General features: G+C 41.8%; 1 protein-coding gene and 1 long non-coding RNA gene across 3 annotated transcripts in view; both read right to left on the bottom strand.

The window, feature by feature from the left end:
• FNDC3B (fibronectin type III domain containing 3B) overlaps positions 1 to 27,932 on the bottom strand; it is a 338,384-nt gene that overhangs the window by 184,473 nt on the left and 125,979 nt on the right. The gene's annotated exons all lie outside the window — the stretch shown is intronic.
• Positions 22,808 to 26,798, bottom strand: LOC123394413. The gene is made up of 2 exons (XR_006609156.1): positions 24,764 to 26,798; positions 22,808 to 22,999 (listed from the first exon to the last, which is right to left on the bottom strand). It is a non-coding gene; the product is annotated as an uncharacterized LOC123394413 (long non-coding RNA).

The following is a 27,932-nucleotide window of genomic DNA, read 5'->3' as shown; positions in this document are numbered from 1 at the left end:
CTTACTCTTACAGTGCTGCTGCGAGTTCTTATGAGGTTACCCTCGCAAGAAAGACAGTGGCAGAAAAACACCACTAGGGAAGCCTGCTAAAAGGCCCACCCTTACCCCTCCCCCCACCTCACCCCAGACCAACACGATGCCCACGTCCCTCGTATGTCCCAAGTAGTAGTGTTACAGTATTTTTTAAAGGGAGAATGAAAAGAGGAGAAACCCCACAGACACTAAAAGGTCTGGAAAGCAGCCAGAATCTGGGTGGAAAAACTCCACCCTGCACTTTCCCCGCTGGGCCTATGGCTTTCTTGAGAGGGGCATTCGGCCAGAACCCAGCCCCTATGCTAGGTTTCCAATGGAAGCGTGAACAGAGCTTCTCTGTAGGAGCCCTTAGAGAGGCTGGCTGAAACAGGGAGCTCCAAAAACATGGCTGGCCCCAATATCCACACAGGGATAAGATCATAAGCGTAAAAATTCTGAAGCATTGTTCAAATAAATCCACTAAGAAGCTGGTTTTAGCTAACAAGTGCTGTTCAAACCCTAACTTTGCACTCACAGAGGCATATGGAAGCAATTATGTCGACAATTGCCACAAAGATAGCCTTTTTATTAAAAATTAAATAAAAGCAAAGGTACTTAGATATGCTCTTGAGGGAGGAAAAAAAAACAGCACTGCTTCCAATGCTCCTCTCTCTGAACTACAAAATCATTTTTACCCAGTTTTTGGGTACAGTTTTAGGTTTCAAAGTAAGCCAGTAAACTGAGGCACATACACCTCCATGTTCACACTTTTAAGCTCCACTCAAATGACAAACTACAATTACTAATACAATAGTGTGGTCAATAATAATGTTGTCAAAAATAAAATATTCCTGATAGTTACCACTCCTTCACTCGGCAGATGTAGAACACAAAAATAGCTCTTCATTTATTTCTTCACCTTCCCCTTCCCTATCCCCGTGGCAGGCATCCCGGGATCAGGAGGTCAGCCTGGAATGGGGAACGACAGCTGGAGTGGGATGGAGAGATGTCCAGGGATGGAGGCAGCCCCGATGGGAGTGTCCACAAGAAAGGGTGGCCCAGCATGTCAATCTGGAGACCAGGATAAAGACGAGATCAAGCATGGTGGCAACCTGGCACTGGTGTGAGAGCCTGAGCCGGGCAAAGACCAAGCCTTGCGTGTGGCGTTAGGGTTCAAGGGGGCGAGGTAGAGGAAGCAGCAGAAGGCTTTACATATGGAGTCAGATCTGTCACAGTCATAGAAGAGTTTTATACGAACATAGTAAGGAAAATTAAAATGAACTCTTGGTTTTGGATTCGAACTGGATATATCAGTGCAAACACAGATTTCAACATACATATTACAGTGAGATGTAAAAATAAACATAAAATGTTTACCCAAGTCTGTGTTTTTATGTACACTTATATTAATGTGACTGTGTAAGTCTACACATATATATAAGTAATCTCCAGTTCTGTCCACTGACAGTCTTGGAGATGTACAACCCCCACAGTACCAGACACACATACTACCCAGATTTTGGCTTCTAAATACCATTTCTACTAACAAAAACCAGGATTTCCTAGGAAACTGTTTAATTAATAAAAAATTAATTTAACAATTTAATTTTTAATTTAAATTAAAAATTTAATTTAATTATGGCAGAAAATTTTCAGATAAGCCTGAAAGAGCTTTTTCCATCAGAAAGGAAGTAGTCAAAGAATGATGGGGACACATTAAAAGGACAAGGGAAGAAGGCTGAAAGTTTGTGCATCAAAATAAATAATGTTACTAATGGATTATAACCCACAGATTAAAGTAAAACCATGAGTAGTCCATGCAATGCTTACTCTCAGGGTTGTGAGTTCAACCCCCACCCTGGGCATGGAGCCTACTTTGAAAAAAAAGAAATAAACAAGTAACCAAAATCATGAGTCCATACTAGAATGAATAAATGAGTAAGAAGGCATTTTAACTCTGACTTATTTACATCCCTACAAACTACTTATTACAATGGGAAAATGAGAAAATCACTGGCAGACATCACCACCTTCACCAACTGATCAAAATGACTGTCATCAGTAATGGGACAAATCAAAATCTTAACCATCTGACAGGAGACAATGAGAACACAACATCATTTCTGTGATATTCAGATGGATAACCTGAATCTATGATATATCAACAAACCAAATAGAAGAACATTCTATAAAATAATTGGCCAGTAATCTTTGAAAGTATGAAGTTTGCAGAATTCTAAGAAAGACTATGAAACTGTCCCAGTCCCAAAGAGATTAAACAGATACACCAACTAAACGTTACACGTGATTCTGAATGGAATCCTTCAGTTTTCTGTACTATTCAATTCCCCCCACTCCCCGCAAAAAACCGTGGCTTTAGCCAACAAGCACTGCAACGTATTCTGTACTGTACTTGCAACAATTCTATTAACTGTGAGATTGTTTCATAATTTTTTAGGAATTATTTTTTAAAAAAAGGAAAATGATGGCTTAAAGCATATAATTAACCCAAACACATGAAAAGAATGTCCACTTACTGCTCCCTGAGAGCTCTTGTTGCTTCCTTAGGGAAAAGAGAAGAGGCAGATGCTCTCATTTGTGTGGACCATTCTGACTTTAACAAACCTTAAGGCTGCCTTAAACTCTAAATCCCCTTCTTCTGTTCAGAAAGAACCGTTCACCACCCACTTCCAGGGTTCATTCAGATCAGAGTTAGGCATCGCCAGAGACATCAACCAAATCCCACCTCTACCCCTCCATTTTACAGCTGAGAAAACAGAGGCCCCAGAGAGACCAAGAGTCAGGACGACACCGAACTCAAGGACAAAGGACAGATGGGAAGCAACTACAGAAAGTAAGACATCAAATGAACACTTGAAAATATGAAAGTTCTTCTCACCAATTAAAAGCTTTTATTGGCAGAGGGCTTGTCAAATGCCGGCTACCTAAGTCATCAGATTTGAAGGAACAACTCACAGCCCCCTAAAAATGTCCTCTGCAACCATAATTAACATTGTACATTTATGAAGGCTCCTAACATGCGCCACAAATCATGCTAAGCATTTCACATAATCTCATTTAATCCTCACAACCCTCTGAGGCAGACACTTATCATCCCTCTTTGACCATGGAGGAAATTAAGGATTAGGGTCATTATGAAACTCATTTCAGAAAATCGGAGGCAAAGACCCAAAACTGAACCCTGACAGGCTGATGTCCAAAGCCTGAGCTCTTAGCTGCTTGTGCCTGGTCCCCAGTCCCGGGTTCCTGTCCTGCCCACCCCCACCCCCGTGCCACTGCCCTGTGACTGCACCACCACTACCCTGAGGAGGCTAGTGGCAAAGGGCAAAGAGCTCCTTTGGCATTCTCCAGCTGTACAATAGTGCAGAACAAGGGCTCTCAGAACTCGATTTGCTAAAAACGAGCCCAACAAAAATGTGGGAATGAGAAGACTAGAATACGGAGGAAACCAGAGTTACCCACTCAGTTAGTGAACACCCTATGGCATAGCTTCTCTGATCCTTCCACACGAGACTGTGGGCCGTGGGGCCCGAAGAAGCTGCAGTGATGACAAAATTATCTAAGAGCTTTTTGACATGGAACAAAACCAGCAAAACCAGCCAAAGCCAGGTCCCTGCCCTGAACAAAATTCTTCACCTAGTAACAGGTCTTGGCATATTTAAAAAAAAAAAAAAGAAAGAAAGAAAAAGGAAAAGAAAACAAGGCTATGTAGTATAGCATTTGTTTTCTTACAAACTCATTTCATAGCAAAATAATGTCCCATTTTTTTTTCCCTCAAAGTCTCAATTCAATCATCCATACATTGTAAAGGCACTGCCAAGAGTCACTCCAAGAAAACAAAAACGGAATGCAAAGTTAAGAAGGAAGAGAAATACATACCAATCAATACACAAATGGCTCTCTAACCTAATACTAGTAAGAGCAGCTTTGTATCTTGGGTCACAACTTTTTAAAAAGTAACTAGAGGTTTGATTTAATTTCAAATTACTTGGGACTTTCTTCTATGTCAACTTTAACAGATCCAGGTTTGGTTCCCTTCCTGATGAAATATTAGTTATAACCTGGGAAACAAATTCTATGCAGGTCTCTTGTAGCTCCGATTAGCCACCTCCCCTCAGCTCTAAGGAGGCCCTAGAAGCCATTGCTTCACCAAGGCAACCTGATAACATAACAGGTTTCTTAGCAACACGGTAGTCACAGTAACCATTCACCATGGTATTAGAATTAGGTTACCCACCCGGGTAGAGGCCAAAGGAATAATTTAAACTCATTAAATCTATAGGGCCCAAGGTAACAAGAAAAATACCATTTTTTAAAATGCCACTTGTGATTCACCTATGAAATGAAGCTCTTCTGTGACTTTTCAGTGCCAGACTGGATGATGAAGATATTTAGAAACAGAATTTCCAGTTGTAAAAAATCCTTCATGCTTTTAATACTTTTTTAAAGAAATTTGGAGTTAGGGTATATGATATCTATGTTATAACTAGATTCTTTTCAGTAAAGTAATTTCACCAACACTGAAAACTTGACAGTACAATGTATACTCTGATGAGATGATGATTTTATAGAAGCAGAAAGTTGTAATTCAAACACAAAACACAAAACTTTGGAGTGTATACGAAAATATTCTTAAATTCCATTAACAAATAAACAAAAAAATCACAATGATTTCCAATTCATTAAAAACATCCATGAAACAAGAGTGACTGGTTTGCTCTTAAAGTCAAATATTTATATAACCATTGGTTCACATATTACAGAAGGTTAATAAACATTCTACGGATGGAAAGAAATGCAGAACTGATATAAATACCACTTTCTAAAATCTACAGCAGACGTTGCTTGTGTCAGGAAACTATACATTTAACACTGCAATCAAGAGCAGCATGAGCTAATTCAATTTTCCATTTTTATTTCAATTTTTACTTGCAACCGCAGTCATTTCCACTATACCTAAGATCACTTAATAATTCATAAAAACAGAATGCTTTTCACGAATGCTAGGCTTGCATGTTGGAGCTTTTCAGTCTCATCCCAACCACTGAAAGAATATGCCACAAGAAATACAAGCCTGACTCTCAAATGGGACCCTTATCTTTAATAGTGACACACAATCTCACTCGTAGTACTGTAGTATAGATCCTGTTTCTGTCTTATTTCACAAGGCAGAAAAGATCATCGGAGGCAAGAATTGTGCATTTCCATTTTTACAGCTCTCCAAATATCTACCAGGGCACCTGGCAAGCAGCAGGAGCTCCCTAAGGGCTGTTGCTTGGACAAATGCTTGAAGCTGGATTACTCCGCAACAGGGGAACTCTTAATACAACTGTGTGAGTTTTGCTTGTTCACCCACAATGAACGTAATCTTTTCACCACTGGCCTTTCCATGCGGGCACGTCAGTTATTATAAAGATTATGCAATTTTTGAAAAGCTTGATCTGATCTTCCTTCTGTGGCACAACCCTGAGTTATTGCAGCTTCCTCAAGAGGACTCATTTTTAGGCATCGAAAACATCCTTCCTTCCAACTGAGTGTCCCAGCATGAGAAGGAAGAAAGATATCAGGCCAAGCAAACCTAGACAAAATCCAGGCATCCCAAATCCTAGACGAAGCCCAGCAGAGGTGGTGAATGGCAGAGATGCCCTCCACCCCAAGCCAGCAATCAAGATGTTACCAAACACAAGTAGCAGGAAACATCACCAAGCCCAAGTTTACAAGTCAACAATTGGAAGCCCCCCAACCAAATAAAAAGCCATTCAAAATAATCAGTCTACTGCAAACAAGAGTAATATGACTCATACTCTGCGTATGAAAAGTCTTCTGAGCTTTTAATGTATTTGAGACTCACAACCCAAATATCATGAAAAAATGACAGTACAAGTGAGAAAGAAGGTGAGAAGAAGAGGACAGAGAGAAGACAGACTGCAGCCTAGTATGTGACACTGGGAACATAGCCTTGCGGAAATGGAGAGAAGTCAAAAGACAGAAATGAGCAATGAACAGACAATCACAAGTGAACATTTGAGACATTCACTGTTTTGCAAATAAACAGCATTCCTCTGGATATTGAAACTCTAGAGAATGAATTCTTGCAAATAATTATCTGAGTTTTGAAGACATTGTTGTTTCTAACCTAAAGTAAGCTGCATTTGACACATCCAATCTTGATGAACTAAATTTCTATCTCCAGAGCTCTAAGGTTAAGTCCTCATTACCATAAGAAGTACATGGGAGTTGAGGGCTGGGGGTGGGGGGTAGTAGGTGTGCCTGGGTGTCTCTGGGTTAAAGCCTCTGCCATTGGCTCCAGTCCTGGTCCCAGGGTTCTGGGATCGAGCCCCGTATCGGGCTCTCTGCTCAGCAGGGAGCCCGCTTCCCCCTCTCTCTCTTTGCCTACTTGTGATCTCTATCAAATAAATAAATAAAATCTAAAAAAGAAGAATAAAAAAAGAAGAAGAAGTAGTAAGTACATCAGGGCTACCTGCTCTTGACAGGGGAAATAACAGAAGTAGGATGAAGCCAGAAATCATAATGACCTATAACTGGAGATCGTAACGGTCAAATAAAATAGGAGATAAGGTACTCATAGAAGTAATCCTTCCTGAATAAACACATGTGAGCATACCCACGAACAAGAGAGGCAAATTAGAAGGAGTACTAGTACTTCTATACAACAGTCTTCCGTGAACTGGATGAACAGGAGTCGCTTTTCCAGAGCCTGATCACAAACCCTATTTCCACCTTTCCATGTAAGCTTAAAATTGAGTCTGTGATCCTGTGAAGCCAAGAATCAGATTGTTATGTTAGGAGAAATAGTCTGGGAACATATATGTTGCATGTACCATCTTGGACCCCAACCTGAGACCGAGGCCGACCTCAGCAATCATTGCTCCTTCCCGCCTGAGCCCAGAGGCCATTCCTGGATTCTGCACTGAGTGCCCCCATCACTGCAATCAACTGGTCAAGAGTTGGCAGGGAAAGTGGCAACTTCGTTTTCCTTGCTGTGAAACAGACAATACTTGAAAGTTAGAATTTGAAACCTCGATACATCACTTAAATAGTCTGCTTAAGCTCTGAGCAACTCAGGCCTTCTAACCTCTAGAATGGGGTTGATGGTGGGGACAGCCATGACCCTGTTAGTTCTCGCAGCATTAACAGTGATGGCTGAGAGTAAAGCCTGCCCGGCACAAAGCAAATGTTTACTATATGTTCAATTCCTCTAAGATACTCCCACTGGCCCGAAAATACACCACAGTGTTGACATTCCCAGTAGCACAAACACCAAATACGGATACAAGAGTAACTGAGTCTAAGCTTAATAGTGAGGAACAGGACTCACTTAAAAACAGTAAGTATACACACAGACACAGCAGAAAACTCAGGGAGTCTCCAGTCATCTTCAGCTCTGTGCTGTGTGATCTTAGGCAAACAGCATAGCTATTCTATGAGCCTCATAGTATAGGAGCCTCAGTTCCTTCACCCGGAAAATAACGAGGGTTGGTTATGCTCCATGGTTTCATTGACTTCTAACACTGTATGCTCTTACAAAGTGAAATGAGAGTATAAAGATAATTTCAATGTTTTATCATTAAATGAGATACAGTGGTTATCCAACCACTATCCAATTTTTGAATATTTAATCTTCCACCTCCCTACACCCAATATGTTACACTGAACAAACTTACCAATTATGGTTTAGTTTAACCTACCTATTTACACCTATGACTCTTTACAGGGATGAAACTGATGAGCTGACCACAGAAAGAAGGAATTTCGTTAACAAATGCCGTGTGCAACAGAGGCTGCGATCAGATTCCGACCTTACTGTTCCGAAGAACCCGGAAGCATTTCCACCTCATCCTCTGATAACTCCCACAGTTTGGGGGCCATCTGTAGCCTTTGCTGAGAAGGTTACATTTGAGACTGTGTAATTTTAAAACTCTGTCTCAGGACAGCTCACTACACGGATTCAAGGTGTTTCTAAGCTGCCACCATTCCCACAGCCTCATGCTCATTGCCCTTCATTCCGTTCACCCCAGTCCTGTCCACTTGGGGTCACAACCTCTACAGCGACTCCAGCTCTGAACAGGCTGGCCTCACAAGCGAGAAACGAGGCTCCAGCAGGACAGAGACGTGTTGGGGGAGCAGAACTGAAGTCCCGCCTGCCTGGGCTGACATTCCATTTCCATTTCTGGCCAGCTCTGTGCATTTGGTCAGGGGGCCTAACTTTACTGAGCTTCAGTTTCACCATCTGTGCAACAACAGGAATAAACACAGTATACAGTCGAGACACACCAAGCAACTAGTAAACATCAGTTGCTAAGTATTTGAGAGTAACAGGATCACAGTTCAGTTCCCTGGTATCTCCTCATTCCAAACGATATAAGAAACTTGGCTGAATGATGTAATTTTAAAGGAAGCGAACAGCCAAATTTATTCTAAACACTGGTTTTCTGGAGCTATCACTTATTATCAGATTTAAGAAGGCACTGCTTTCATACTCCAAAAACTGAGTGTATAAATGACAACACTGTAACTGAACTTTTTTTTTTAAACAAATTTCCCCTCTAAAATGACACCACAGTAGAAAGCAAACTATATCTTACAAATAACTGAACATTATAAATTGTGACTATCCCACTATTACGACTAAAATTTACAAAGTTTAGGCAAGTTCGCCTTTCTTTGGAAGCAAATATTAAAGCTAATATGGGGCACCTGCGTGGCTCAGTTGGTTAAGCGTCTGCCTTCAGCTCAGGTCATGATCCCAGGGTTCTGGGATCAAGTTCCAAAACAGGGTCCCTGCTCAGCATAGAGTCTGCTTCTCCCTCTCCCTCTGCCCTTGCCCTCCTGCCCCTGCGCAGAGGTGTGTGCATGCCCACACACTCTCTCTGAAAAAAAAAAAAAAAAAAAAAAAAAAAAAATATATATATATATATATATATATATATATATTTTTTTTTTTTTTAAGTCATTCCAGGGCACCTGGGTGGCTCAGGGAGTTAAGCATCTGCCTTCAGCTCAGGTCATGATCTTAGGGTCCCTGGGATCAAGCCCTGCACTGGGCTCCCGGCTCAGCAGGGAGTCTGCTTGTCTCTCTGTCCCTTCCCCTACCTGTGCTCTCTTTCTCTCTCAAATAAATAAATAAAATCTTTAAAAACAAAAACAAAACAATTACTCCTCCAACATGTACTGAGTGCCCAAGTGGCAGGTAAATGAGACCACCACCATCACTACTCACAGGAAGCTCACCTTTTCGGCTGGACAGGTTAGCATGATCAAACAGTAACAATAAAGTTATTCTGTTACACATTACTACTACGCAATAAATAAGCAGAGGTCAAGTAATAATTTCACCAACGACAATGGCATTTACTTTTCAAAACAAAAACAAGCATTTTTTATAATAGGATTTTAAGATGCGGTTTTAGAAGGAGTACCACAAACGTTCAAAAGGAAAGAGCACCACCAACGTTCAAAAAACACTTTTGGACAGATGGACATACACACAGCTGACCATCTCAACTACGAAATGGGGAAGTCAACCCAGCATTTCTACTATTTGCCATATACTTCTGATATGTCTGGAGAGGCCAGGGCATATGGTCGGCTTCCGCGAGGCGAGCCACTGTGCAATAACCCAGAACTCATTTAGAAAAACCAGGAAGTATTATCGCCACCTTAGGCAATAACCAAGACAAGATTTTACAGCCGTTTCCTCCTTCCAGCTGATAAATAAAAATTAGTTAAAAAATTAAAAAAAAAATAAGTTAAATCATGTTCTCAACAACAACTCTGGCTTTGAAACTCAAGTCAGCCAAATTGTGGGCCATGCTACCCGCTGTGGTTGTCAATGAGACACGGAAAAGCCACAGGAGGGTGCGTGTATGAATATGTATTGATAACGCAGCTCACGAAGAGGACGAGAGAGAACAAGGCAAGGGAAAGAAGGCTTCAACCTCAGCCTCTCCTCACCACTTCAGCTGTTAAAGACAAAACGACAGGAGAGATGCTAACTGAGGACTTAAAACATCCATTATTCTCTCCTCCCATCTACTTCCTTTTCTCAAGCCCGTAGAGGATTTGTAAAGTAGGAATAAAAACAGCACAGTGCCAAGGCACTAGAAATCAGAAATTTGGGTAAATGTCATGTGCATTTTCCCCCTTGGTCAAGTTTATGCAGCTTGGCAGGCCTTTCCAAGACTGTGGAGGTTGTCAATGAGTCTGGGTTGTTTTCGGGGGTGAAGGAGATGCCCATAAATGTCCTACCTATAAATGTTTAAATTCTTAACTGAGTAAAGCAAGCATTTCAGATGCTTTTCAAAGGACTTTGCCATGATGTTCAAATCCCAAATTTGGAGTTTTGTGGGTTTTGGTTTGGTTTTGGTTGTTGTTGTTTTGTTTTTTAACAAAATATTGCCATGGAGGTGGGGAGACAAGCATATGCAACCCCAAATTATTTAGACATCAAAAGAAACAGATGACACTTTATGAACTCAACTATTTACTCTCTCCAGTTTCCATAAATTTAAAAAAAAAAACCTATAGCAGATGGAACATCACAGAAAAAGCACCACTGCTGGAGGAGGGCAGTGAGGCAAGTAATTCTAAGAACATTTATTTCATGGAAATTCTTGAAGCTCCCCAACTTCTGAAAGCCCTCCTTCAGCTTTCACAGCTCTCTTCAGCTTCCAGCCTCAACATCTACAATTCAGTTCCTGTCAATTATAGCCACTGTCCTTTTTGTTGCCTGGTCTTCAAAACATCTTAGACTCTGAGTAAAATAGAAGGTATGGTCTCCAAAAGCAGTGATGGCTTACAAGAGCTAGCAATTCAGTAAGAATTAAACATACACATTACATTTTTTTGGGAGAAGCAAAGGCGGCACAAAATTTACATTAAATTAGAGCAGTATAATTATTTCCTTGTAATTAAGAAAACAGTAACTACATTAGACCAATTATTTATCTTTGTAAGGAACTAAATTACCAATATAAAGTTCACAGAATCTTTTGGCCTATTATTGTGGCCAATAGTAGCTAAATTTTCCTATAACTATGATAAACATATTCTAAATAAAATGGTACAAGGTAACATACCATACTGCAAATGGAAAGTTATTAAGTTTTTTTCATGAGGTTTTAAACTAAAACATTTCCTTTCAAATCTCAGTAAGGAACAGATCACTGCAGAAGAACAAACTCCATCTTTAAATACTTAAAAATAGGATAAATACATTCTGTAAAAGAATGCAGTATCTCAGGACGCCTGGGTGGCTCAGTTGGTTAAGCAGCTGCCTTCGGTTCAGGTCATGATCCCAGTGTCCTGGGATCGAGTCCCACATCGGGCTCCTTGCTCAGCAGGGAGCCTGCTTCTCCCTCTGCCTCTGCTGCCATTCCGTCTGCCTGTGCTCACTCTCTCCCTCTCTCTCTCTGACAAATAAATAAAATCATTAAAAAAAAAAAAAAGAAGAAGAAGAAGAAGAATGCAGTATCTCCAACTTTCAACTTTCCCAAAGTAAGAATGTGAGTAATGAAAACAGAAATGTTCTGCTTTATTTAGAACAAATAATTTTCGAGAGGTGAGGCCTTACGCAGGATCAGGGGTCTTCTGTGTCTATCTGGATTGCTGGTCTATGGACTCCTGGGCTACCGGGCCAATCAATGGGCACGGTGAGAGAAAGAAAAAGAGCCAGAAAGAGACCAGGCCCCCCCCTTTTTTTTTAAGTCTACCTAGTGGAAAGAAATGGGAAATCCTTTCTCTGACCTTTTATAAATAAAAAGGGTATGGGTGACATGAAAGATGCTCTGAAATTGACAGAAGCTCCTAGAGAAGACCCAACCAAGCAGACCACAGAGCTAAAATGGTCTTCTGTGACAGATCCACGTTCATGACAAAAGTCACTGATAAAAACCCACAACTTCAAGATGGCAAACGGTAACAGCCTTTGTCTACCACCCGGGGTGGGGGGAATTATAGCGAGTATTTCACTGCTTGGACACCAATCTCCAGAAGGGTAATGACACACATTGTTAATATTTGAATTCTGCTCTTTTTTTCTTTAACTTCTGAATCTTAAAAACTTCATTTGTGGAACAGGTGGTTGATAGTGCCTACAAAGCAATCCAAGTGATCCAACTGAAAGGCACTGGACTGTGTGCAATTTTGGCAGGAAGTATTACAAAGACTCTGAGGCAAGGTGGGCCCAATTTCCACCATGATAAAGGGTTCTACAGAATAAAAGAGGACGTTTTCCTTGGTCTTCCTCGCATCGTGAGACAGAAGAGAATCTCAGATGCCAGGAAGGGAGCAGACTCCTGAGGAGGCCCGTCTGAAGAAGAGCACCGAAACACCTAGAATGATCCGAACAAAGCTGCAGTTCTGAAGCCTCTAATATTGTGCCCCTCTGCTGTCTAGGCTACAACAGGACTTTGGCTATTTTGTGCCTACTGTCCCTTTCATCTGATCACCAACTCAAGGAGTAATATGCAAAGGACCTAAGAAAAAAATAGGAATGGTTCACAAAACCACGCAGTGAAATCCCGATGCCAGGGGGCACCTTTCTTGCGCAGACCTAAACTCATGTCAAACAGCTCCACCACACCTCAGAGGCACTGCTGCTGATGTTCTAGATGCCCCAGTTGCTCTTCAAACCAGATGTGTGTTCACGGTGTTTACAGAACTTCGGATTCCCCCATCCGACAGACCTAGTCCTACGTTTTTCTCCAATCACATCCTCGGATCCAATGAATCAATCCAATATCGCTTGTGTGTGCATAACTGCTCTAAAGGATATTATTCTGTGTATCTTATACATGAGAATAGTGTACACTGCCATGTAACATAAACAAAAAATCTGCGTATCAACCATACAATCAACTATCCAAGTGTCATACCAACTGAAACAAATGCTGAGCAGTGAAGAAAAAAATTCTTGAGAATTATCAAAAGGACTAACAGAGAAGATCTGTTAGCACTTCCTAGTGAAATAATTTTAAGATAGTATTTCCTAAAGAAAAGGAAAACCCAGGAAGAAGACTTCTCACAACTAGTTTCTGAAAAACTGGTAATTGGATTGTTGGTACACCCAACCTCTAAACCTTCAGCTCCTTCCCCATTTACCGGGGGGGGGGGGGGGGGGGGGGGGCTGCTCACACCACCCAGGGAGGTATACAAACAACTCGCCTTTCTAGTTCCCTGTCTGACAAACCAATCTGCTAATAAAATCACCATTTCATTTAAGATTTGAAACTTTACTGATCCTGAATTTTTTCAAGGCTTGAATTTTTTTTTCTTGCTTTTATTCGTACCATTCTAGGATATTCAACAGAACCGATGACTAGAAAAATTCTCTTATTTTATAAATTTTGCCAGAAAGCATAGCACTGTCATCCCTATTATCCAATATTTTCTTCATAGCTATTACCACCTCCAGAAATGGTATATGTTTATTCATTTAATTCTTTATGGTCCATATCCACTGTTCCACTTGCTGTAGTCTTCTCAACACGAAGAGCCCTGAATGGCAATGGTCAGAGCTCATTAGTATGAGCTAAATAAAAGAGTAATAATGCAGGGTGCCTGGGTGGCTCAGTGGGCTAAAGCCTCTGCCTTCGGCTCAGGTCATGAACCCAGGGTCCTGGGATTGAGTCCCCCATCCGGCTCTCTGCTCAGCAGGGAGCCTGCTTCCCTCTCTCTCTCTGCCATCTTGTGATCTCTCTGTCAAATAAATAAATAAAATCTTTTAAAAAAAATAATAATAATGCAAGAGGTAGCAGAGACTTAAAAGTCAAGGCTTTGAGGTCAACAAAGACCTAAGTTCAAATTTCCACTCCATCTCTTAATGGTAATTCATTGAATTACTTATATTTTCTGTACTTTTATGTCTTCATTTGTATTTTAAATAATAGCACTTATCTCAAAGGAATCATGAGAATCAGAAGCAGGTTACCCACCTAGACATACACCTAGGACACACTGGAATGAAAATGAACAGAAGTTAGCTAGTAATATTCATGGAAATCACTATGCCAAAATGGGGGTGCAGGGGTTGAACCACAGGGGTTCTTCTTCAGGGGAAGAACCACATAAGAAATCGTTAGTCTCAACGTAACTGGTTGCAATACTGGGAAATTACCAGACTTATCAGATGACTGGACTTCTAGCCTTAATTTCCACAGCGGAAGGGAGGCTGAGTAAAAAAGGAAGAAAATATATCTCTCTTACAGTTTAATAATCTTATAATGTAGTTGAATTTATTAATATCGTCAGTCAAGAACTAGAACAGACCAGGCACATAAAGTGCTAAGACTGGCAAAACTTGGATAAGTGCAAATATGAAACGCCACTGAAGACGGAAAGACTCGTAATGTCATCCTACAAGAAAACAAAGTTTTCTCAGAAGTAGACAGGCAGAAGATGGATAGAACTGCCTAACTGTATTCCCAACAACAATCAAAAGTGGATTAAAATGACACACACTCTGACAAAACTTTAAGAACCATACTGCACCTATATTTAAGTAAAGCAACTCACTTTAATGACACAGCGAAAAAGAAATGTATTGTGAAGTAGAGGAGAACTTCTAGGTTTTAGTACGTGGCAATGATAAACCCCTGGAAATGAAATTGGAGCAGGAGGGCAATTTCTATCTCCTCCTAAATCGGACATTATAAATGTAATGATTGTATAACAAATTGTGCTTTTAAACAATCAAACTTAAAAGCTCTTAGACAGAAATTCTGACTCATTAATCAGAAAGTCTTTCTTGTTAAAAAGCACAAAGAAGAATAAAGATGACCTGAATCTGTCCACACAAATTCCAAAGAGCAACCGCCCAGGGGCTTCGTATTTTTTATATTTAGAAACTTCATGTCACAGAAAGTGAAGGCAATCTAGAATACTCATCTTTTAGCTTGTTGTATCTTGCTTTGACTTGCCAAATAGACAACACAATCAGCTTTCTGTAATTTCTCTGCTGCTGGTGTGGCAAAAGGGTGGGGTTTCGGAGCTGAAAATTCTCCGTAACACTCCCAAGTTCCTTTTTAACCCTCTCTTAAACTATAAAAAAACTTCACCTCCATTTCTCATTCTCAAACCTCAAGTTCATTACGTCCTGGCACCAAATTAAACAGATTCTATAAGAACATTTAAAATTTATTCCAAATATCACCATGTTTTTACTTGTACTGGCATTAAAAAAACACAGATGACATTTTAAGGTGAGAGAACTTCCTCAGGATCCCATGCTAGTTTCCTACTGAGGGGATTCATGCATTTGGCTGCAGCTGAAAAATACTGCTGATCCTGTCACAGCCAAATCACACCCAACCACTTGTCTTGCAGACACCTTTAGCAAAAGCGTGCCTGGAACCCACCACCAAGCTCTGGACAGGGCATGGGTCACAACCCGCAAGGTGCTGATTGCTGGTTCCCCACAAGAGGAAAAACCCCTCATGATCTGAGCCTCAGGAAGTCCACTTGGAGTCTGGCACACCCTTACTACTGTCCGGACCTCAGGCCAGGGGGCTCTGACTCAATCTTCAGACCTGGCTCTCTGGCTGCCAGTGTGAGGAGACCCCAGCCAGTCACTAGCCTGACTCACACTTCTTCCTGACTTTATCCATCCTGTGACCCCATTGGCCTTGTGAATTGTTCTCTCCGCTGACCCAGGCTTCACTTGCTGCCACCCCATCCAGTTGGCAAAGGATCTCTCGCCATCTACCTCGATAATTCTGGTAGGCCAAAGAAGTCACTGCCCTAAGGCGAAACCACCTCCATGCTGAGGGGACCACTGCTGAGAAGGAAATGCACACTTAAAACTACTTCTGGTGTGGAAGCTCAAGATCCTTCTAAACTCAACAAGCTACTCAGCCTCACTCTCAGGCCAGAGTAAGGAAAACACAATCATGCACATGATTTGTTTAGCCATCTGGGAAAACACTATGAGGCTACCCAAGGACACCCACTCTGTGGGTGAGCAGCGGTCTATTCCCCCTGAGGTCCCCCAATACCTCGCTCTCTCTCAGGTTCAGGAGGGAGGCAGGTACTGAGTGGCTAGGCTGAACAAAACACCAACATGACTTGACCAACCACAGAAAGTGTGCTCTAAAAGCAGGTTTTTAAAAACAAAACAAAACAAAACATAAAATAAATGTAACTGCTAGGTATGCCTTTCTCACTTCAAATCTTATTTCCAGCTTATTCAGGAAGAGATCCAAAATCAGTCAAGAGGTTATTAAGGAAATCATCTTCTGTCAAGATGGAGAGGAAAGGTCACCTTTACACATAGTGTGTCCCCTCAATATTTTTTTTCCCCTGACCTAAACTGCAGCCTCCAAATGGTATCAGGTTTTCCTGCTTCTGAGGAGACTGAACAGGATCTAGAAGATAAGCTCCCAACTCTTTAAGATACCAAGAATCTACTAAGTAGAACCCATTTTATAACTGCTTCCAGCAATCCAGGCACAGCAGACCATCACCCTATAGGGTCCCATTTATACAGGCATCTTCTCTCCCAAAGCTGTTGCCTGCTCTCCTGTATACTCACTTCCATCAGTGTGGTAGAACTAGATTCCCAGAGCCAGTGAGCAACCTGATTTGACCTCTCCCTCATCACATCGCATCCGTCCTGCCTCCACTCCCACAGCAGCTACACGGAGTTCTGTGTACAGTAAGCATGCAAATATTTGTTACATGAATGAATAAACCAGATGATTACAACTTATTCTCATAAGTTTTATTTACACTCATGCACACACACACACACACACACACACACTGCTGCTTTCAGGGAACCATGGGTTCCGTCTGAAGACCACAGCATGTACTTAGAGGGAAATCATTTAGGCTCTCCAAGTGTAGTGAGCCCAAGGACCACTTGGGGGGCTTGTTAACGTACAGACTGCAGACAGCTGTACCTTCAGGGATTCATCCTTACTAGGGACGCAAGAGGTCTGGGAATCTTCATTTTTTACCAAACCCCTAGAAGACCCACCATCCACATCTGAGAAACACTGTCAAGCTGGGTGGATGACAGAAGCACAAAAGGAGCCAAGGGACAACTCTGCCTGCCCACACCCACTTCTATGTGCTTCCGAGTAAGACATGCTTGTTTTGCCTGTGGACCTACTAAGTCCAAGAAAAAAAGCGCCATCAAAACAAGCAAAAGCAAAGAGAGGAAGAAGACAAAAAATGTTTCCGGAAGTCGCCAGGGTCAGTCAGGGTCGCCACAAAACTGTCGTTGATGACTCTGGAATATAAAACCCTAAAGAGGCCATTCAGTCATTCCCCTCATCAGAGGGATGAGAGAATAAGGCCCTGAGACAGAATTACTTCTCTAAACCCTCCTATCTGGGCACTATATGCATGCTGCCAGCAGGAGGGTAATACGGCACAAACTCAGGTAATCCCACTTCACACCCTCTCCCCTACAGACAAGACAGGAGTATTTTATTCTAATATAGATGTTGTAATTGCCTCAGCGTAATTTCTGACATGACATCCTGTATTTACCTTGATGACAACTATTATTTTTATGAGACTCAAGGTCCACTGGTCCCCAGAGAACATCAAAATACAGAGTAAACCTTTTTGAAACCTATACATTCCAAAAACAAACCAATTTTCTGATCAAACACTAAATATTTATGGCATTCGTATTTACCTCACAACACAGAAAGATGAAGATCACAAGTGCTTACCCACCAGCTGTGTGACGGAGCGGAACTTAATGGGCAGTGAGGAAGTAAAGGACCTGGGGGTTTGCAGAATGTGGCACAGGATTTTCACCCACAAACAACTCCAGACTTCTTCCAATTTTCCTTATCTGTGGACTGCTGAGATAATTTGCATTTTTATCCCTTTTAGCATCACTCTCCACAGATACCTTTGGTTCTAAGACATATTAAAATGACAACAATGTGGGATTGCAGGGACATCCCAGCTCACTGGGTTTCTACACAAGCTTTTGTTGCCTTCTGTCCCTTCCATTTTCCTGTTGTTCCCACGGCTACAGCCTTGACGCCCTGCAAAACTTTAGCTCCTTAACTCTTACCAGTCTGTGTCTTACCATCTGCCAAGGAAAAGCATTATGAGTGGTGATTTTAAAAGCCTCATAAAAAGTTCACAGGCAGTTTGAAGCAAAGCTTGTGATCTTCTCTTTGCACATGCCTTAGAAAGTCAGCATGTGAGCTTTCGGGCAATGAGGCAGCCAGCTTCTTACAAATGTTTCCTGGGTTTCAAAATTGCCCATCAGTGTATCACGCCTAATGGGTTTGCCAGGATGTTGACTTATCTGGCTTCCCTGGGCCAGCATTCTGGCCATAGGAGCCCATGGCTGCACTGACACGTTAGCCTCTGCCTGCCTCCCCTCACCCCATCTCATCCCCACTGGCCAGGACCATCCACACTTGGCAATCTAGAACAGACAGAGGCGGTGAGCTTGCACTTCAGACTCCAATCAGATTGAAGTTCAGCTCCTTCATTAGTGGCTGTGTGGTCCTAGGCAAGTCACGGAGCCTTTCTGACCCTCAGCTTGCCCCTCTATGAAACACAGGGGTTCTAAAAATCAGGCCTTCCCTTAGGATTAGTGGGAAAATTGTATCATATAACCAAATTACGTACAGCTCATAATAGGCTTTCAAGAGGAAGGTCTTTCACACCTACTTCCAAGACAGAAGAGATGGTTGAGAAACTCTTCACAAACTAACACTATGGTCAGCTCTGAGCTTCATTCGCACGCCCCTGCTATCCAACAGCAAAGCTTCACAACCGGCATCCTCACACTTCAAAAGGCTGTTAACTTCCAGTGTTAAGTAGCTCTGGTATAAAGTACAGAAGAGAAGCCCAAGGAGTGTGCCAAAATGCAGATTCCCGGATCACTGTCCTCAGAGATTCTGATTCAGTAGACTCAGGATTAGGACCAGGAATCTAAATATGTAACAGGCACTATAGGTCATTCAGAAAAGTAACTTCAGTCACATTTTAAGAAATACTGAAGTAGTTTCAGATAAACTCATGATTCCTCTAGCACTTTCCAACTATGAAGCGCTCTCACATGAGCTCACTTGACCATCATCACCCCAGACAGGAATTCTAAAGGGGTGCACCAAAATCATCCCTAATCCCGAGACCATCTCTCATCCTCCCCATGAAATCTATAGCTGCAGCAGGAACTAACTCTTCTGCCCCAATTTAAAGGTTATTTTTATTTAGCTCATATTTAAAGCTGACAAAAACAACTCATTAACACGAAGAATGAGTTGAGATATTCTATGGAAGGTTAAGCCTGTTAAAGCATCAAACTTTACACAGAAATCTCACTGAAAACTACAATACTCTCAGAATCCTTATATCCACTTGTAGCTTTTCAGTCCTGTTATTACTGTACCTCTCTGTGTCTTACAGCTCCCCTTCCTTAAGATTTGCTGATCTTCATCACGCTTGGTTTGAGAAACCAAAAGCTTCAGGGGGACCACAGAGAAACCAAACACCGCTAGGTACCAGTGAGGGAACGAAGGGCTCTTCTGTGAATCCAACGTACACTGCTTTAGTGTTGATTTATCCAAAATCTGATCAGCTCATCAAAGGCTTTTCAACCAATTACTTGGCTTGGGACTGGTTTGGAAACAGTACAAGACTGTGTTCCTTTAACCAATATTAGCTAAGCAGGGCCTGAGTATCTATATTAAGTGTTTACATGATGGGAGAAAATTCATTTTCTCTACAGACATTTGAAATACAAAAATGGGTTCATAAAAAAAAATTATCTAGATAAAACTATGTGGCACAGTTTTTATTCCCAAGCCCTCAGTGCAGAAAAGGAATATTAGGGCAGAAGTTTTTACATCTCGATGAACTCTAGCCTCCTCCCCAGGAGAAACAATGTCCTCTTGGGAGAGCCCTAACACCTCATCCACACCCGAGTTTCTCACCTATTATGGTAATCAAGTGTTCATGTATTGGCTTTAGACTTATGGTTTTCTGTGTAGACACCTCTCTTAGATTTATTTAAACCTCTTTAAAGAAAGAATATAGGTCAAATTCATTTTATATCTTCCAAAGTATTCAAAATATAAAAAGGACTCAATAAATTAGCTATCTGCGAAATGAAGAACCACCTGAGGCTGTTCCCACCACTGTAGCTACAACTCCGTCCCAAAGTTGGACTTTCCCCCAGATAAACATATTCTACATGGCCCCTTTCTAATTATCTGCCTTTTGACAATGGAACAGAGAAATATCCAAGTTGAGAAAATGAAGGGTGAAAAGACTATTTAAGCATTTAGCTATAATACCTCCTCCACAGGACTGTAAAATTCTGAAGAAATCATTTAAAGAACAGCTCAGGAGGGCCTAGGTGGCTCAGTGGGTTAAGCCTCTGCCTTCGGCTCAGGTCATGATCTCGGGGGTCCTGGGACTGAGCTCTCTGTTCAGCGGGGACCCTGCTACACCCTCTCTCTCTCTCTCTCTGCCTGACTCTCTGCCTACTTGTGATCTCTATCAAATAAATAAATAAAATCTTTAAAAAAATAAAAGAACAGCTCAGAAATGTTTTGGGGAGAATACTTTCTCTACTCAGTCTACTCTCCTTTACTCCACAAAGACCCACAGATGACAGGAGGAGAAACAAAGAGCGGCCGACACCATCTTGTGGAGTTTTTCCCCTGATAATACCTAGCTTCTCTGTCACGAACCTGAGACAACTGATTGAGACATGAACCTTGGACCTTCAGGTAAACCCAGGGACCACAGCAGGAAAAGCAAAGCAGCAGTGACCTGAGGAGGAAAGAAAACTGAAAATGAGGAGAGTAGCTGGGAACCCCTCTAAGAAAGCATGAGGAGAGAGAAAATGAGACCAGGGGACCGGATGGACAAAAATGGGGGGAAGGGGTTTTCTGCAGGGGAAAGGTCTCTGAAGTCCATAGAGAATCAGCAATTTGGCCCGAGTATGTATGAATAATTGGGAATTAACTGTATACGCAAAAGACTTCACCTCATTTACCACAGCAGTTGGACAAACACCATACTAAATCCAGTAAGACGCTGTGGGGCTGCAGCCTAACCAGGACCATTTGTCCTCGCTCTCCTCCATGACTATATGGAAATTTCGCCATGCCTTTGCAGTCACCCTCTGATTCAGTATAGGTATGAGGCTTCTGTTTGTTTGTTTTGAAGAGGCTGGTTCCACTTCTCCAGATTGAGGTCTGAACAGGGCTACATTAACCCAGATGCCCTTTCTAAAAATCTTCCAAATCCACCCATTCAAAACATTAACATAAAAATAATAATAGAGACCAGCTGCTGCAATTAACAAATTGTTTATATTTTCCCTTTCATTGGCTTAAAAGTACTAGAAGGAATTTTAAGCAAGATGAGTGTGCCATTTAGCTTTGGGAGTTTTAAATACATGATTTTCATGATTTTCAGGCTAAAAATAATAACCTGTCTATCAGACTTCATAGTGTATAAATAGGCTTCAATTCACAAGACTAAACTAAATGGGGGTCTCACCCTACAGCAGAAAACAAAGCAGGCAGAAACTGAGCTATTTCTGGAATAAGGTTCGGTATTTGGGAACTTATGGTCTTTCAGAATTTTCCCACCAGAACACAAGCGTAGTCTTCCCCAAATATGTTCAAATGCTTTTGGTCATAACGAGCTGAATGATGAATCCACCCTTTGGTTGGGGAAAACGAGAGTCTTTCTGCGACTAGAGGTGTGAAAGTGGCAGGGCCTTCAGAGCCCTCCCCAGGAGCCTCTGGATTCCCCTTCCAAGGAGGTGGCCAAGAGTATAGAAACATTCCCCCAAAGGGCATCTTTTACCGCATGCATGAATGGATTCTCAGTTCACGGATGGACTCAGAGTTTTCCCTGTAAATAACACATCACTGAGCCAGGCTGTATCACCGCGGAATGAGTCTCACTGGCAGCTCCCCTGGATCCCATCTCTGCCCTCCTACCACGGCGACAGCCTCTCTCCTAGGGCAGCGTGAGGCTTCGAGCATCTTCAGTGTGACTCACAAGGTAGCTCCAAAATTATAAATCAAGTCTTCTCCCACAGACAGCCATCAGAATTGTTGTTTACCTCTTGTATCTGAATGCAGAAATTACCATTAAGTTGTGTGGTAACCCTTTGGGCCTGATTTTAAAATAGTGATGGTCAAGTTCAGGGCCCCTGGGATAAAAAGAATGTGATACAAGCCTTGGGACCACACCAGGGAGATGTCCAAAAGAAGGAACAGATAATCTTTAAAATGGGCAGAAAAGGGAATTCTCCAAACTCCCTATCATTTAGCCCTGACCAAAAGGCTCATAACATTCCTCCTTCGTTGTACTGTATCCCAGCTTCTGTTTCTCTAACTTAATGCAAAGGGGAAAGGAAAAATTCTGTTAAGAGACTCCCTAGGAAAAGTTAATGATTTAACTTTAAAAGTTTCCTATAAAGGACTTTACTGGGATTTTCTCACAACAAACCAAAGAATCATTTCAGTGCCCACATTCTATGGATGAGAGGCATTAAGACAGAAGATTAATTACAGCTGTAGGAAAACTGACGTCACTCAGACTAGAATAAACCCTTAGCAATCCACTCCTGGATTTGTCTTAATCTTCCATTGAAGAATTTGAGAAAATGAAAGAAAGGAAAAGAAATAGGCTCCTTATATTCAAATCGTGATTATTTTTAAAACCATGACTTCATAGAACAACTGGGAAACACAAGACCTGGGTGATATAAATGCATACAAAAATAGGTAAGGAAACAGCACACCAGTTTGTCTAAACCGGTATTTATTTTAAGCTCTGACATGCAAGGTTTCAAAGAATCTGGGAATTCCCCAGGCGAGTTTTTGGAAATGTATTTTTGCTGTGTTCCCATAGAAAGATTCCTCTTCAATACCAGTTCTACTTCTTTTCTTCCCCAGGACCAGTCGTGAAATGCTCCAGTTCCTCCAAGAACTTACTGCTTTGGAACAAAAAAGAAAGAGAAGGAGGAGGAGGGATCTTTGAATTTTCCCTCAGATTTGCAAATTCAGACATTCATTAGTCACATAAAAAATCCAGAAACTGAGACCTAGGTGGTCCTACTTCTAGGCAGTCCTACTTCTAATCTGAAATCTTCCTTACTTGGTCCTTATTTTTTTTTAAATCCAGAAATTGAGACATACGTAGTTTTTGATCATGGGTTTAAATACACTCAAAACAATAAGTACAGAAATTCCCACAGGCATCAAAAAGAAAATGTCCATTTCCAGAGATGCCTTAGAAAACGTGTATCGAATTGTAGATCCCTCAAACTATCAGTTACCTCCTGACAGCACTAAAAGCTGCTAAATGATTTAGACCAGGGGGTGTCTGAATCCTGATAGCAGAGCATATTTTTGCAGACACACAATGTTTTCTTTTTGTAAGAGGCAGAGGAGGAGGAATGAAATGACTGGCCAGGCAGCAATGGCTCTCCTTAAAATAATAAACCTTTAAATGTTTCTAGTCAACCACAACATACCTATTTTGCTACAAACATATCTACTTTCACCACATGTCTACCTCTCAAATGCTGGCTTCCACTTCTAGCCCGAAACAATGGTACTAAAACACAGGGCAGACACAGGGTAAAACCCTGTACACATCTGGTGTTTATAGGGGAAAACACTACTATTGGATTTTTTATTTCTAAGTACGTTCCTTACTAATGTATACAGCTGTTTTCTGTTGGCTAATAATCAGAACTGTAACACACATGCACACTGGCTCCAGGCAGCGCTGTGCCAAGCTGTCTGTGCTCAGCTATGAAGAGCTGGAATTCGGACTGTCAGGGGAGATGCCCTTGTACTTCCCTCCCCACCCGCACCCCATCCCCGCACCACAACACCCCACCCCGAAAACGTGGCAGGGTTGGGGGGAGTTAATACAGCTGTCTTCCTCTCAGGAACGCCCAAAGAATGCAATTCCTCCCTCCAAGCCTCCCCCAAGTCCATCTCCACCAGTATTATGTTCCCTGTTCCTACTAATATATGAAGAGAGATTTAAAAAGATATCCCATTCTTTAATAAAAAAGAATGGAGGAGGGGGAAAATGCTGGGCATTCAAGCTTCCAGCAGTAATATATGCCACATCTACCACAAGGAAAACACAGAAACCAGGCAGAATTTTCTAGACTGTGCGTGCTACAGCATACTCACAGAAAATGGCAGTTAATTTCAGAGAAGATGAATGAATGTGTGCTTCTGAACCATGTGCTTTTAAAGTACATTTTAAGCCTGTCTTCATATAATCATATGAAATGTTTGTGTACTCGTCTGGTGTGTTGCTTTATTTTCTAAATAAAGGAGCAACTTCGTTTTGAAATAATGGGCACAGGAGTTTCAGCTTTGCTTTTCTGCAGCCTTCCCCCTCTCAGCTCAGCTTACCACCTTTGTAGAGCCACGGAGACCCAGCACAGAAGGCCTTTGTGTGTAGGTCTGAGCCACAGATCTTCATACAGCCATTGCAAAGGCCTCCAAGGAGCCCCTTTCTTTTCCAACTAAACACAAAGGTTTTATCTTACAGTAAACAGAGAAGACTTTTAACATTAGAGCAATACTAAGGCGCTGAGGCCATACAAATGGCTCAATGATTTGCATAATGAAATTCTCTTGTCTTAGTTTGAACTCAAAACTACCTAGTAAAAACAGAGAGAGAGAGAGAGAGAGAGAGAGAAGTCAAGAGTGGGAAGAGCAGGTTTCAATACCTGAAAGCTGCCATTTACAAAATGTGTCTCACTCCTGCAGGTTTTCCTAGGGAGTGTGGAGAAGACCAGGCGAAAGGTTCAGAAACTATGCAAGGCCCTGTTTCCACAGGACATTCCCAACCACCTTCATCCACTTGGGTCCTGGAGCAGGAGGGAAACAAAGCATTATATCCTTCCTTCCTCCCTCTCCAATAGCTCTGGACGTCACCATGGAAAGGAGACTGGGGGCAACTCCAGGAAGGAGTTCAAGAAATGAATCATTCAAGAAATGAATCATAACCCTGCTCACCTCCTCAACTCCAACCATTACTACAGCAAAGGTTAAGTCTGGGTATCTGTCCTGACTCACCAAAGACCCTCCTCTATGTGGCACATGTGGCCTTGATCATGATGGTGGCGGGGGAGAGGGGGAGGATATGGGTGACAATAAATATAGGATTTATCCACAATTCTGTATATTCTCCACCCAACTGAAGAGTGACAGAGAAGGCACTGCCAGCCTCTTGGAAGGAAAACGCTGCAGGAATCTACAGCATTAGGAAATAATTTTCTCCTCTAGCCTCACATTTCTTTTTTTTTTTTTTTTCACATTTCTATTTTTAATAAGAGTCATCAATGGGGGAAGAAGAGTGGAACTTGGCTAATAGTTTTAAACATACCAATTAAATAACAAAGAATGAAATACAAACAAACAAACAAACCCGTAAGATCTGAATGGTAAGGATCCTACATGAAGGAAGGTAAATAGCAAAGCTTGCCAGGATGCCGGTCCAGGTCAAACAGCAGGAGCAGGACAGAGCCAGACCACATGGTCTTAAACTAACGTGCTAAAGTCAGACTGGCTTCTAGGTTCCTTCGGTTTTCAAGAATCCCATTTTTACGTCTAATGAAGCAATGAATTTCCTTCTTTGCGGTAAGCATAAAGTGCGAGATACTACTTGAGAATGTTCATCAAGTGCTATCTGAATGGAACAGCAGCAGCAAGCTTCCGGAATGGGGAACAAGGTAACTCATCCACCAGAAGTGAATGGACCAGAGCCAGGGATCCGGCACCAGTCACTGTTACGGGGAATGCCTCCTATAAGAGCGAGGCAAACTCAGCCAGCTCTTTCAAAAAGTGGGTTATCATCAAGTCAGTCCCTGCAGAAGGTTCTTCTGGCTGCACAGCCCTATCCATAAAATGGTTCTTAATTATTTGATGTTGGCTAAGTAGCCAGGAAACACATGACTCATCTCTATTGCTCTTCCATGTTGTTTTCCAACAAAGTCCCCTAATCTCTGCAGTAAACAAAACCATCCGGCTTAAAAAAAAAAACATCCCTTTAGGAAGCATTTAATCCCACATTTATTTTAATATTTAGCAACTACTTTGTGAGCACATACAAGCACCAGCACCCCCCAACCCCATTCCCAACAGCACCAACGGGCTTCACTCTACCAGCAGGCCTCAGCGCAGTAAAGTGCACTCAGCAGAAGGCTGCATGACATTCCAGAACCCTGCTCAGGCAACCCCTCCAGTCGCTCCTCTAAAGGGCTGTTGTGCACCTGTGGCAGCATCGATGAGGCTTTCAGTGTTGTTCAAGGACTCTGGGGAACAGGAACAACTATGGGTGCTGACAAGGGGTGGTGGGGAAGAACCTCAAACATCACTGATGCATTCTGCGATGTCACTCAGGAAACTATGACTGTGTGACATAAGAAAAACGCTGACATTGAGACGGGAGTGTGGGGGGGACCTAGAACAATCTAACTTAGCTGTTTGACAGTGAGGCCCATATGCATGTATCTACAAATAGGCCTAAATTATGAAATGCTAAATTATTAGCTATACACCACCAAAAGCAAGTGATTAAAAAGGAGTAAAGGTACCACACTATCTCTCAAAAGCAAGTCTGAATACCTGGGCTCTAAAAGTTCATGAAATTATGAAACTGAACATCCAACTCTTGATTTCGGCTGAGGTCATGATCTCATGGATAGTGAGATCAGGCCCCGTGTTGGGCTCCATGCTCAATGGGGAGTCTGCTTTAAGATTCTCTCCCTCTGACCATCCTTCTGCTCTCTCTCTCTCTCTCTCTCTCAGATAAATAAACCTTTAAAAGACATCCTACTCATTAAAAAAAAATAATAATAAAGTTTACAAAGATATTCTAGATCTGTATATATAATATTTATGCACAAAAAAGCCCACTAAATAATTATGATACATGGTTTTCAGCTAAGAATGAGGTATTAGGTAATTACTGTTTTACAAAGCTGTTCTTTTTGAAAGACAATTTTCTAAAAATAACCTTTAATGCCAGTGACGGAATCAGTACAGTTTTCACACACACGTCTCTAAGTTGGTTTTGTGTTTGCTTCTGGGCTAAGGCGTGCCTCTGTGCCTCAACTCCATTCCTCACTGTTGCCATCTCCGAGCTGTTTCATTCCCTCACTGTGACTAAATATTATCCAGAGAACCAAACAAATAACACAAAAGATGACAGTATCAATCTCCTTGTCGTTTCTAGGCATCCCGCTGAGTGTGTGGTTGTAAATATTTAATAACAAATGGCTCTCCAGGAAAAAAAAAGGGGGGGGGGGAGGGTATGTCCTGGATTGTAGCGTTTGCCAATTTCCTCCATATAAATAGTCCCACCATGACTGTTATCAACCCACCCACAGACACCACTGAACATGGACTCGAAAAGACAAGTACAGCAACACACTGCTATCCATCATTTCCACCATGAAGATACAACTGACCTTAAAAACCTCAAAAGCACAGATCATATCAACATGGCATAAAATAACCAGGAAGTGGGAAGTTCTCAGTAATTATTATCTTTGTTATTAAATATAATTTAAACTGTAGGTTTGAATGTTTAATGTTTAATGATGGTGATGTTTAACAACTGTCTAACAAAATGTCTGAAAACTTGACAACCAGCTCTTTCAGGAGGGTACGTGCCATCTGTGGCACTCCAGTGACATGGTCTGCTCAGTCCCATTGTATCATCCTGGGCAAAGCTGCAGTGGAATGGTAGGGACATCAGTACCTTCCCTGGCTCCCACAACTTCAATATAGCAGGAATCAAAGAGTAAAAGAAAAGAAGGGCTACTCTGACAGAAAACCATGCCAGGATACGGGAATATGGGTAATAATGGCCAGTGTCTGTTATTTTCTAGT

Source organism: Mustela putorius, unplaced genomic scaffold (assembly GCF_011764305.1).
Source record: "Mustela putorius furo isolate JIRA1106 unplaced genomic scaffold, ASM1176430v1.1 tig00003834_pilon_pilon_pilon, whole genome shotgun sequence".
In the NCBI taxonomy this organism is placed as follows: Eukaryota; Metazoa; Chordata; class Mammalia; order Carnivora; family Mustelidae; genus Mustela; species Mustela putorius.
The sequence above is the reverse complement of the archived record's forward strand: the minus strand, read 5'-3'. Positions and strand labels throughout refer to the sequence as shown.